Here is an 11,294-nt window from a genome sequence, read left to right as displayed (position 1 = left end):
AACGCAGACATGAGATAGGTCTGACAAATAGAATTAAGGAGAATGCAAAGGGTTTTACAAATATATTAAGGAAAAAAGAGTAACTAGGGAGAGAATAGGGCCCCACAAAGATCAGCAAGGCGGCCTTTGTGTGGAGTCACAGATGATGGGGGAGATATTAAATGAATATTTTGCATCAGTATTTACTGTGAAAAAGGATATGGAAGATATTGACTGTAGGGAAATAGATGGTGACATCTTGCAAAACGTCCAGATTACAGAGGAGAAAGTACTGGATGTCTTGAAACGGTTAAAGGTGGATAAATCCCCAGGACCTGATCAGGCGTACCCGAGAACTCTGTGGGAAGCTAGAGAAGTGATTGCTGGGCCTCTTGCTGAGGTATTTGTATCATTGATAGTCACAGGTGAGGTGCCAGAAGACTGGAGGTTGGCAAAAGTGGTGCCACTGTTTAAGAAGGGTGGTAAAGACAAGCCAGGGAACGAGAGACTGGTGAGCCTGAACTCAGTGGTGGGCAAGTTGTTGGAGGGAATCCTGAGGGACAAGATGCACATGTATTTGGAAAGGCAAGGACTGATTAGGAATAGTCGACAGGGCTTTGTGCGTGGGAAATCATGTCTCATAAACTTGATTGAGTTTTTTGAAGAAGTAACAAAGAATATTGAGGAGGGCAGAGTGATAGATGTGATCTATGTTGACTTCAGTGAGGCATTCGACAAGGTTCCCCATGGGAGGTTGATGAGCAAGGTTAGAACTCATGGAATACAGGGAGAACTAGCCATTTGGATACAGAACTGGCTCAAAGGTAAAAGACAGAGAGTGGTGGTGGAGGGTTGTTTTTCAGACTGGAGGCCTGTGACCAGTGGAGTGCCACAAGGATCAGTGCTGGGCTCTCTACTTTTTGTCATTTACAGAAATGATTTGGATGACAGCATAAGAGGTATAGTTAGTAAGTTTACAGATGACACCAAAATTGGAGGTGTAGTGGACAGCGAGGAGGGTTACAACAGATGGGCCAATGGGCTAACTGGCAGATGGAGTTTAATTCAGATAAATGCGAGGTGCTGCATTTTGGGAAAGCAAGTCTTAGCAGGACTTATACATGTAATGGTAAGGTCCGAGGGAGTGTTGCTGACCAAAGAGACCTTGGAGTGCAAGTTCATAGCTCCTTGAAAGTGGAGTCGCAGGTAGATAGGATAGTGAAGGTGGCATTTGGTATGCTTTCCTTTATTGGTCAGAGTATTGAGTACAGGAGATGGGAGGTCATGTTGCGGCTGTACAGGACATTGGTTTGGCCACTGTTGGAATATTTTGTGCAATTCTGGTCTCCTTCCTATCGGAAGAATTGTTATGAAAGTTGAAATGGTTCAGAAAAGATTTACAAGGATGTTGCCAGGATTGGAGGATTTGAGCTACAGAGAGAGGCTGAACAGGCTGGGGCGGTTTTCCCTGGAGCTTCGGGGGCTGAGGGGTGACCTTACAGAGGTTTACAAAATTATGAGGGGCATGGATAGGATAGGATAAATAGACAAAGTCTTTTCCCTGGGATCAGGGAGTGCAGAACTCGAGGGCATAGGTTTAGGGTGAGAGGGGAAAGATATAAAAGAGACCTGAGGGGCAACATTTTCACGCAGAGGGCGGTATGTGTATGGAATGAGCTGCCAGAGGATGTGGTGGAGGATGGTACAATTGCAACATTTAAGAGGCATTTGGATGGGTATATGAATGGGAAGGGATATGGGCCGGGTGCTGGCAGGTGGGACTAGATTGGGTTGGGATATCTGGTTGGCATGGACGGGTTGGACCGAAGGGTCTGTTTCCGTGCTTGTACATCTCTATGACTCTATCACTCATAGAGGTTATAGAAATAAACTGTGTGGTCGCGTCTGGAGGAGATTAAAGGTATAATGGTTTGTAGTTACCAAATGAAATTACATCATTCGGGACCAGCAGAGTTTACAGAGACTGAGTACATTTTAGAAACAGGAAGAGTTCATAGTCATCATTAGAAATGCAGAAACTAATTTATGAGAGAAGCAGGATCACTCTGCTTTGTGCCCAGAGACAAGGAGGAGTCTACCAGCTGGAGGAGGTTAAGAAGGTACAGAGCTTTTTTGTGGTCATGACGGGGAAGGTTACAGAGATCATGAAGGTCGTAGGAGTTCAAAAAAGTCACAATGACAGGGAGGTTTTTCAGGTCTGGAAAAGACTACACTGACCAGGATTGTTTAAGGAACTGAGGAGTTGTTTTTCTTCAGTTAAGGAGAGATGTGACAGAACCCGGGATTCAAGGCAAAAGCAGAAACTTGGAGAGTCGTAGTGGTAGGAGGAGCTTACAGGGATAGGCAGGATTGTTAGGGCTGATCGAGATAGGGGAAGTGGTATCGATGAAACAGACAATGGAGAAACTGACAAACACAGGGAGGGTTGTGTGAACAATGAATTTACAGACAAGATGGTGATAATGAAGCCTGAGAATTTTCTCATGTTCCTTGCCCAGCATTGTTCCTACATCATGCCCTCAGGGTCTGAATTAAAGTCCACTAACTCCTCCCTGTGCTGTTTACTGTGAGTGATCTTACCGGCTGCAGGATTTACTGAAGGCTCCAGATCTCCCTCTCCGTCTATCTGGCTGACCAACTGTCTTCAATGTGGTGATGGACGAGACAGGAATTGGAAATTCTGCTGAGTCAGGGACATCAGGAATACCTACAGAAGACAGAGAAGTGGACAGAATGGGAAATTAGACGAATGCAATGAAGGTTACACATGGAGAATGGCACTGAGTCCCACAGAGATCTGGACATTCCCAGTCTCCATCCATGGCCTGTGCAGTTGCTTCCCTCTGGAGTGGAGAATGCTGTTGGCTCAGGATCTGGAGTAGCTGCAAGAGCGAGAGACACTGACAGAGGCAGCAATTAGACCCACACAGTGAGGGATATCACATGGAGAGAGACAGTGATATCACCAGAGTGCAGGAATGTATCAGGATCACACAATGGTATCATCAGAAGTGGTTCTGACCAGTGAGCACTGCTACCAGTACTCAGGGAGGACTGAGCTATTTTATTGGGATAGGCTCCTCTGGTACCAGGATTATGCAGTGTGATATAAATGGACACAGATGAGGGGGGGGGACAGGTCTGAGGTGAATTGAAATTCCCAAGTCCAAAGAGAAAGGTTGAAATATTGGAACACCATGGAGATGTGAATGAAGACCAAAAGAAAGAAACAGTAAGGGACTGAGTTTAATTAAAATACGACATTGTCAAATAGATTTGTGACAGGAAATTATTGGTTAAAATATAATAAATGCCATTTCTGCCCCTCACAATTCCTCATACACCACAAGTGACATCACTTCCGCCCCTCACATCATCGCTGATGTCACACACTCAGTGACTTCCATACCCCCACCCCCCCCCCCTGCCGTGTTTGCCACCACTTCCGCCCCCACCAACGCCACTCATCTGCATTCTGCTGGCACCACCCCAGGTCCCACCATCACCATCCCTGCCCCCAGAACCCTTAGGGGAACACCACCCCTGCTCATGACTCCATCCCCATTCCCCCTAACACCACACCTACTCCAGTTACAGGCTCCGTCGCCTCCCCCAGCTCCACACCTACGCCTGGTCCCAGCTCCCAGTCCTGCTGAGTTTTCACCATTCCCCCTGACCTCCCCGTCACTGAGGACGAATGATCAGTCCTCAGCAAAGGCCTCACCTTTATCCCCCTCCGTCCACACATCAATGAATTTAATACACGCCGTGACATCGAACACTTCTTCCACCACCTCGGCATCAGAGCTTACTTTTACAATGAAGACTCCCACCTATTTTCTGAGGATCCCTTTGCCGGCCTCCAATACACTCCATCCACCTGGACACCCCGCGCTGGCCTATTACCTGTCTTCGATTTCTTCATTTCCAACTTCCACCGAGACATTAACCGCCTCAACCTATCTCCCCCCTCCCCCACTCCAACCTCTCACCCTAACAACGTGCAGCCCTCCACTTCCTCTGCTCCAGTCGCGACCTCACCATCAAACCAGCAGATAAAGGGGGTGCAGTGGGAGTCTGGTGCACTGACTGAAGCCATGATGCCAACTCAAAGACACCTCCTCCTACCACCCCCTCTACCATGACCCACCACCCATCACCAAACCGTCAACTCCCAGACCATACAGAACCTCATCACCTCAGGAGGAGATCTCCCACCCACAGCTTCCAACCTCATTGTCCGGGATCCACACTGCCCGGTTCTATCTCCTTCCCAAGATCCACAAGCCTGACCACCCTGGCCGACCCATTGTCTCAGCATGCTCCTACCCCACCGAACTCATGTCTGCCTACCTTGACATTGTTCTATCCCCCAGTCCAGGAACTACCCACATTCATTCGAGACACCACCCACACCCTCTACTCCTCAAAGACTTCCGTTTCCCCAGCCCCCAACGCCTCATCTTCACAATGGATATCCAATCCCTCTACACCTCCATCCACCATGACCAGGACCTCCAAGCCCTCAGTTTCTTCATCTCCCGACGTCCACAACAGTACCCTTCCACTGACACTCTCATTTGTTTGGCTGAACTTGTCCTCACCCTTAACAATTTTTCCTTCAAATCCTGCCACTTCCTCCAGACCAAAGGGGTAGCCATGGGCACCCGTTTGGGCCCCAGCTATGCCTGTCTCTTTGTTGGCTACGTAGAACAGTCCATCTTCCGTAGTTACAATGGCACCACTCCCCACGTCTTCCTCCGCTACATTGATGACTGCATTGGCACCACCTCGTGCTCCCTCGAGGAGTTTGAGCAATTCATCAACTTCACCAACACATTCCACCCTGACATTAAATTTACCTGGATCATCTCTGATACCTCCCTCCTCTTCCTGGACCTCTCAATCCCCATTAATGACTACCGACTTGACACCGACATTTTTTACAAACCTACCGACTCCCACAGCTACCTAGATTACATATCTTCCCACCATTCCGCCTGCAAAATTCCCAACCCTATTCCCAATTCCTCCGCCTCTGCCGTACCTGCACCCAGGAGGGCCAGTTCCACCACAGAACACACCAGATAGCCTCCTTCTTTAGAGATCAGAATTTCCCTTCCCACGTGGTAAAAGATGCCCTCCAACGCATCTCGTCCACATCCCGCACCTCCACCTTCAAACCCCACCCCTCCAACTGTAACAAGGACAGAACGCCCCTGGTGCTCACCTTCCACCCAACAAACCTTCCGCAAAGACCATTCCCTCCGTGACTACCTGATCAGTTCCACGCTCTCCAAAAAACAACCTTCCTTCCTGGCACCTTCTCCTGCCACTGCAGGAATTGCAAAACCTGCGCCCACACCTCTCCCCTCACCACCATCCAAGGCCCTAAAGGAGCTTTCCACATCCAAAGTTTTACCTGCACATCCACCAGTATCATTTATTGTATCCGTTGCTCCCGATGTGGTCTCCTCTACATTGGGGAGACAGGACACCTCCTAGCAGAGCACATTAGGGAACATCTCTGGTACACCTGCACCAATCAACCCCACCGCCCTGTGACCCAACATTTCAACTCCCCCTCCCACTCTGCCGAGGACATGCAGGTCCTGGGCTTCCTCCACCGCCACTTCCTCACCACCCGACGCCTGGAGGAAGAACGCCTCACCTTCAGCCTCGGAACACTTCAACCCCAGGGCATCAATGTGGACTTCACCAGTTTCCTCATTTCCCCTTCCCCATCTCACCCCACCTCCAGCCCTTCCAGCTCAGCACCGCCCTCATGACCTGTCCTAATTGCCTATCTCCTTTCCCACCTATCCATTCCACCCTCCTCTCTGACCTATCACCCCATCCTCACCCCTATTCACCTATTGTACTCTTTGCTACCTTCCTCCACCCTCCTCTCTGACCTATCACCTTCTTCCCCACCCCATTCACCTATTGTACTCTATGCTACTTTCTCCCCATCCCCACCCCCCTCTCTTATTCATCTCCCCACTCTGCAGGCTCCCGGCCTCTGTTCCTGATGAAGGGCTTTTGCCTGAAACGTCGATTTTCCTGCTCCTCGGATGCTGCCTGACCTGCCGTGCTTTTCCAGCACCACTCTAATCTAGACTCTGGTTTCCAGCATCCGCAGTCCATGTTTTTACCTTATTGGAGGAGGAGACTACCGAGATAAGGCATGTTGTAGGCACTGAACCAAGTTACTGGGATAAGGATGGTAGTCTGGAATGCAGCACAATTCAAATATGTGGAGGGACTATCGGGAAGGGAGGAGGTTACAGCGATAGGATCTGTTATAGGAATTAAAAATTATTGAAGACACCGGACCACAAGACATGCCATAGATACACTGTTGTAGAGTAGTGAGTTTTAATATAACAGAACTTACAGTGGGATGGTGATTGAGCCTGGGGTGTGTGTGCACTGTGCTCCAGCACTGTATCTGTCATGTTGTGTTAACAGATGTTTGGAGCCCTCTCATTGTTCCTTGCTCTGTGCACTGTGGGTGACCTTACCTCACTACAGGATTTATTGAAGGCTCCAGATCTCCTTTCCCTTTGTCTCTCTCTGGCAGACCAACTGCATTCAATGAGGTGATGGACGATCCACCCAGCAGCTGGGAAAGCTATTGAGTCAGGAGTTTCCTCAGTACCTACAGGAGACAGAGAAATAGACAGAATGGGAAATTAAACAGATGCAGTGAAGGTTACAAATGGAGAATGGCACAGAGTCCCACAGAGATCTGGAAAATGGAGCGATATTAAGTAATCGTCCCAGATTGCTGGAAAATGTCAGGATCACACAATTGTGTCGGAAGAATGGGTTTAGCTTCATGATGCCCTGGTATCAGTGCTCAGGGATGAGCACCCAGTGAGCAGGTGAAGTGATGGCCTAGTGGGAGTATTGCGAGAGAATGGATCCAAAACCTCAGCTAATGTTCAGGGGAGGCAGGATTGAATCCCGCCATCTGAAAAGGGGACATTTGAAAGCAATAATTTTAAAAATAATAATTAACAATCCACAAATAAGTATGAAACCATTATTGATGTACAACAAATCCAAACACTTGTCCTTTCGAGAAGGACATCTGCCCATCCTCACGTGGTCTGCACGACATCCCCAAAGCAAAGGGTTTGCCTCTCAATGACCCTCTGAAATGGCCGAGCAAGTCACTCAGTTCAAGGGCTTCTCGGACTGGGCAAGAAAGGCTGGTCAGCCAGAGATTCACACATCCCATACCTGATTTTTAAAAATAAGCTATTAGGATGGTCCCCCTGGAACTGTACTGGGAGCAGCGTCCTGGCCGATCATGTTGGTAGGTTTATGGACAGGGAATTAAACTGACAGAGAGGATGCAGGGACAGGATTCAAGTGAAAGGATCTTTCCAAAACCACAGAAGAAAGGTGAAGTATGGGAGCAGCATGGGAATGTGACTGAAGACAAGCAGAAAGGAACAGGAGGGGACAGAGTTTAACTAAAATTTTTACGTTGAGGGCGGCACGAGGGCACAGTGGCTAGCACTGCTGCGTCACAGCACCAGACACCCGGGTTCAATTCCCGCCTCAGGCAACTGTCTGTGTGGAGTTTGCACATTCTCCCCATGTCTGCGTGGGTTTCCTCCAGGTGCTCCGGTTTCCTCCCACAGTCCAAAAAGTTGCAGGTTAGGTGAATTGGCCACGCTAAATTGTCCGTAGTGTTAGGTAAGGGGTAAATGTAGGGGTATTGGTGGGTTGCGCTTCGGCGGGTCGGTGTGGACTTGTTGGGCCGAAGGGCCTGTTTCCACACTGTAAGTAATCTAATCTAAAATTGTACATCAGCAAATAGATTTGTGACGGAAAATTGTGGAAGAAAATATATTATGTTTTTTTTAAACGGAAAACGTTGCTGCAATATGGTCGATGGATTTGTGACACAGAGATAAAAGAGATTTAGACACCAGGGCCACCATGATTTCATGCCAACCTTTTATCCAACTGTAAGATCAAAATAAACTACATACCCTTCATTTTACTATTATCCATGTATCTGTCCAAGAGTCTATTAAATGTCCCAGATGTGCCTAATTTTACTACCACCTTTGGCAGTCCATCCAACCATCTACCATTCTCTATCCTCTTATCCATCCTCCATTCACCTTAAAATTACACCCCCTTGTAATAGCCATTTATGCCAAAGGAGGAAAAGTCTTTGACAATTCACTCTCTCTGTGCCTCTTATCATCTTGTTCACCTCCACAAAGTCGCCCCGCCCCCTACTTCACTCCAATGAAAAAAGCCTTAGCTCCCTCACCTTTTTTTGTAAGAACTGCCCTCCATTCCAGGCAGCATCTTGGTAAATCTCCTGTGTACGCTCCCTAAATCGTGCACATCCTTCCTGTAAACAGGGGACCAGAACTGAACACAATATTCCAAGTGTGGTCTCACCAGGACGCTATAAAGATGCAGTAAAACCTCACGGCTCTTACAGTCAATCCCCTTCTAAGGGGAGCCAACACAACATGTGCCTTTTTAACAACCCTACCAATGTGTGTGGCGATTTTGAGGGATCTATGGACACGGACCCCATGATCTCTCTGTTCCTCCGCACTGCCAAGTATTCTGCCTTTCACCCTGTATTCTGTATTCAGGTTCGACCTTCCAGGATGAATCACTTCACACTTTTCCAGATTGGACTTCAACTGCCACTTCCAGCCCAGCTCTGCGTCCTGTCAATGTCCCATTGCAACCTACAACAGCCCTCCACATTCCCCACCACTCCACCAACCTTCATGTTATTGGCAAACTTACTAACCCACTCTCCAACATCCACATCCAAGTCATTTATAAAAATCACAAAGAGCAGAGTCCCAGAGCTGATTGTTACAGAACCCCACTGGTCACTGAGCTCCAGGCTCAATACTGTCCATCTGCTGCCACTCTCTGTCTTCTCTCGGCCATCCAATCCTGTATCCGGACAGACAGATTTCCCTGTATCCCAATTTTCCTTCTTTTCTGAATGAGCCATCAACATATTCTGCCATATCCTCAAAGAATTCAATAAGGTTTGGGAGGCATGACCGGACCCCTCACAAACCCTTACTGACTGTGGCTAATGTAACTATGGTTTTCCAAGTAGTCGTAAATCCTGTCTTTAGAGTCCTCGCCAATAATCTGCACACCACTGACATAAAACTAAATCTGTAATTCCCAGAATTCTAACTCCGTAATATGGTCCAAACTCTACAAACCTTCTCTCCTCTCCCATGCTCCCCAGAAGGACACTGGAGGGTGGTGGGGGTTACAGAGATAGAGAGGAATATCAGGACAGGAGGATTTTGCAGACATTAGGAGGGTTGCAGTGCCAAAAGGAGGGTTCAGTAATTGTGAGGTTTCATGGTGATGAAGGCATTTGAGGAGGGAGGGAGGGAGGGAGGATTGTAAGGAAATGAGAGTGTTCACAGTTTAGGTGCTTTGTTAGGACTGCAAGAGGTTTCTGAGTCGGGGAGGTGTAAGCACTTGAGATTGTTACACAAACATGGTTTTGGTTGCAATGCAGGAAGAGGATTCAGGAAGCTGGAGAGTATGGGGTCTGAACAAGGTTACACAAATGGGAAGAGTTGTCAGGAGTGCAGGTGTTTACAGAGACAGCAATGGTCTGATCTGGAGCAGAGGACCCAGATTGGGAGGGATGTGGGGACTGGAGGTGGTTTCACAGGAAAGGAGGACCATAGGGCCACAGGAGGTTACAGAAATGTGGAGAGCTGTAGGGCTGACAGGGGTTCATGGAGATGGGGAGGTTGGGAGGGATGGAGAAGTTTACAGGGATAAGGATGTTGGTAGGCCAGGGCTGGATCACAGACAGGGACTGTTTTAGGGAGCTGAGCAGATTACAGAGATAAAGATGTTTGTATCGACTGGAAGAACAAACAGAGATATGCAGGGGAGTCGTGACTGGAGATGTTTATAGACGTAGGAAGGCTTAGGTTCTGGGGGTAATGGAGGGTGTGGAATCTGGATTTATTTTCAGAGACTGGGATAACAATTTTGGTCAGAGACAGTTTCACAGATAAGGGAGTATAGCACAAACAGGAGGAAGTTTAGAAGAAGGTGACGTTTAAACAGATAGTGGTGTAAGAGCTGGACAAGGTTATGGAGATGGGTAGATGGTGGAGACACAGGAGGAGCTTACATTGACATGGGGGTGATAGTGACAGGAGGGTGTTAAATAGATATTGGGTTTTGTAGGGACTGGATTGGGAGAGTTCGACAGATCAGGATTACTGCAGAGACCTGAGAGGATTACACTGATAGGGATGGTGGTCGGGTCTCCACAGACTGATGGTGTTTAGGGACTGGAAGAGATTTGGTAGATAGGGAGGGATGTAAGAGATGCAGGACCTTCTGGATAGTTGAAGAGTTGGAGCAATTTGCGGAGGTAGGTTTCTCAGACAGGAGTAGGTTATAGATAGTGAGGGGTGTGTGGTCTGAGTAAGTCAAAAAGAGGAGAGTTTTCAGGTCTGGAAGAGGTTACACTGACAGGGACAGTTGAAGAGACTGAAGCATAAATGGATGGAGAAGGTTACACAGATAGGGAGGTGAGTAGGGACTGAAGGAGAATACACAGACATGGAGGGTTGTATTGTTAGACGGAGCTGAGAGGGATAGGGACTGGTGTAGGGATTTACACAGATAGGGAAGGTTGTGTTTCTGGAGAAGGTTACACTGATACAGACAGTGTTAGGGACTACAGAGGAGCTCAGAGAGAATGTATTATGGGGAGTGGAGGAGATTACAGACACAGAGATGGCTCTCGGGTTGAAAAGACCTTCTCCAGATCCTCAGTGCTGTAAGGGTGGAGGGAGATTATAACAGTGAGTGTTACCCAGACTTAATTACTTCACTGATATAGAGCAGGTCTCAGCACGTAACTGTCAAAGGGAAGTTGAGACAGTCCAGATGAGTTTTCAGAGATACAAATGTTTATGGGAGTTTCAAGAGGGAACAATAATTAGGAGTGCTGTACCAAATGGTAATAGTTATAGGGAGGATTCTAAAAGCAGGAAGAGGTGACAGACATATTGATCTTTGTATGGACTGGAGAAGGTTACATCGCCAAGGAGTGTTTTAGAGTCTGGGGGAGATTACAGTGTTAAGGAGTATATTGGGGATAAGGCAAGGTGTAAGAGATGGGGATGGTTGACAGGGCTGGACAATAACCTGAATAGAATCGCCATCGTGTGCAACCAGGCCATTCGGCCCAACTAGTCCCTTCCAAAACTCTGAAGAGCATCCTACCCAGACCCACC

The 11,294-nt window shown here is 47.9% G+C and overlaps 1 long non-coding RNA gene across 1 annotated transcript in view; it reads right to left on the bottom strand.

Annotated features, from left to right (window-relative positions):
• Positions 1-2,582: 2,582 nt before the first annotated feature.
• LOC140485497 (uncharacterized) overlaps positions 2,583-11,294 on the bottom strand; it is a 30,942-nt gene continuing 22,230 nt past the window's right edge. Inside the window, exons 2-3 of the long non-coding RNA XR_011962360.1 lie at positions 6,525-6,661; positions 2,583-2,707 (exon numbers count right to left, since the gene is read on the bottom strand). This is a non-coding gene — a long non-coding RNA (uncharacterized lncRNA). The remainder of the gene's footprint in view (positions 2,708-6,524; positions 6,662-11,294) is intronic.

Source organism: Chiloscyllium punctatum, chromosome 14, assembly GCF_047496795.1.
Source record: "Chiloscyllium punctatum isolate Juve2018m chromosome 14, sChiPun1.3, whole genome shotgun sequence".
Lineage (NCBI taxonomy): Eukaryota > Metazoa > Chordata > Chondrichthyes > Orectolobiformes > Hemiscylliidae > Chiloscyllium > Chiloscyllium punctatum.
Note: the sequence above shows the minus strand (reverse complement) of the source record. Positions and strands in the feature narration are given on the sequence as shown.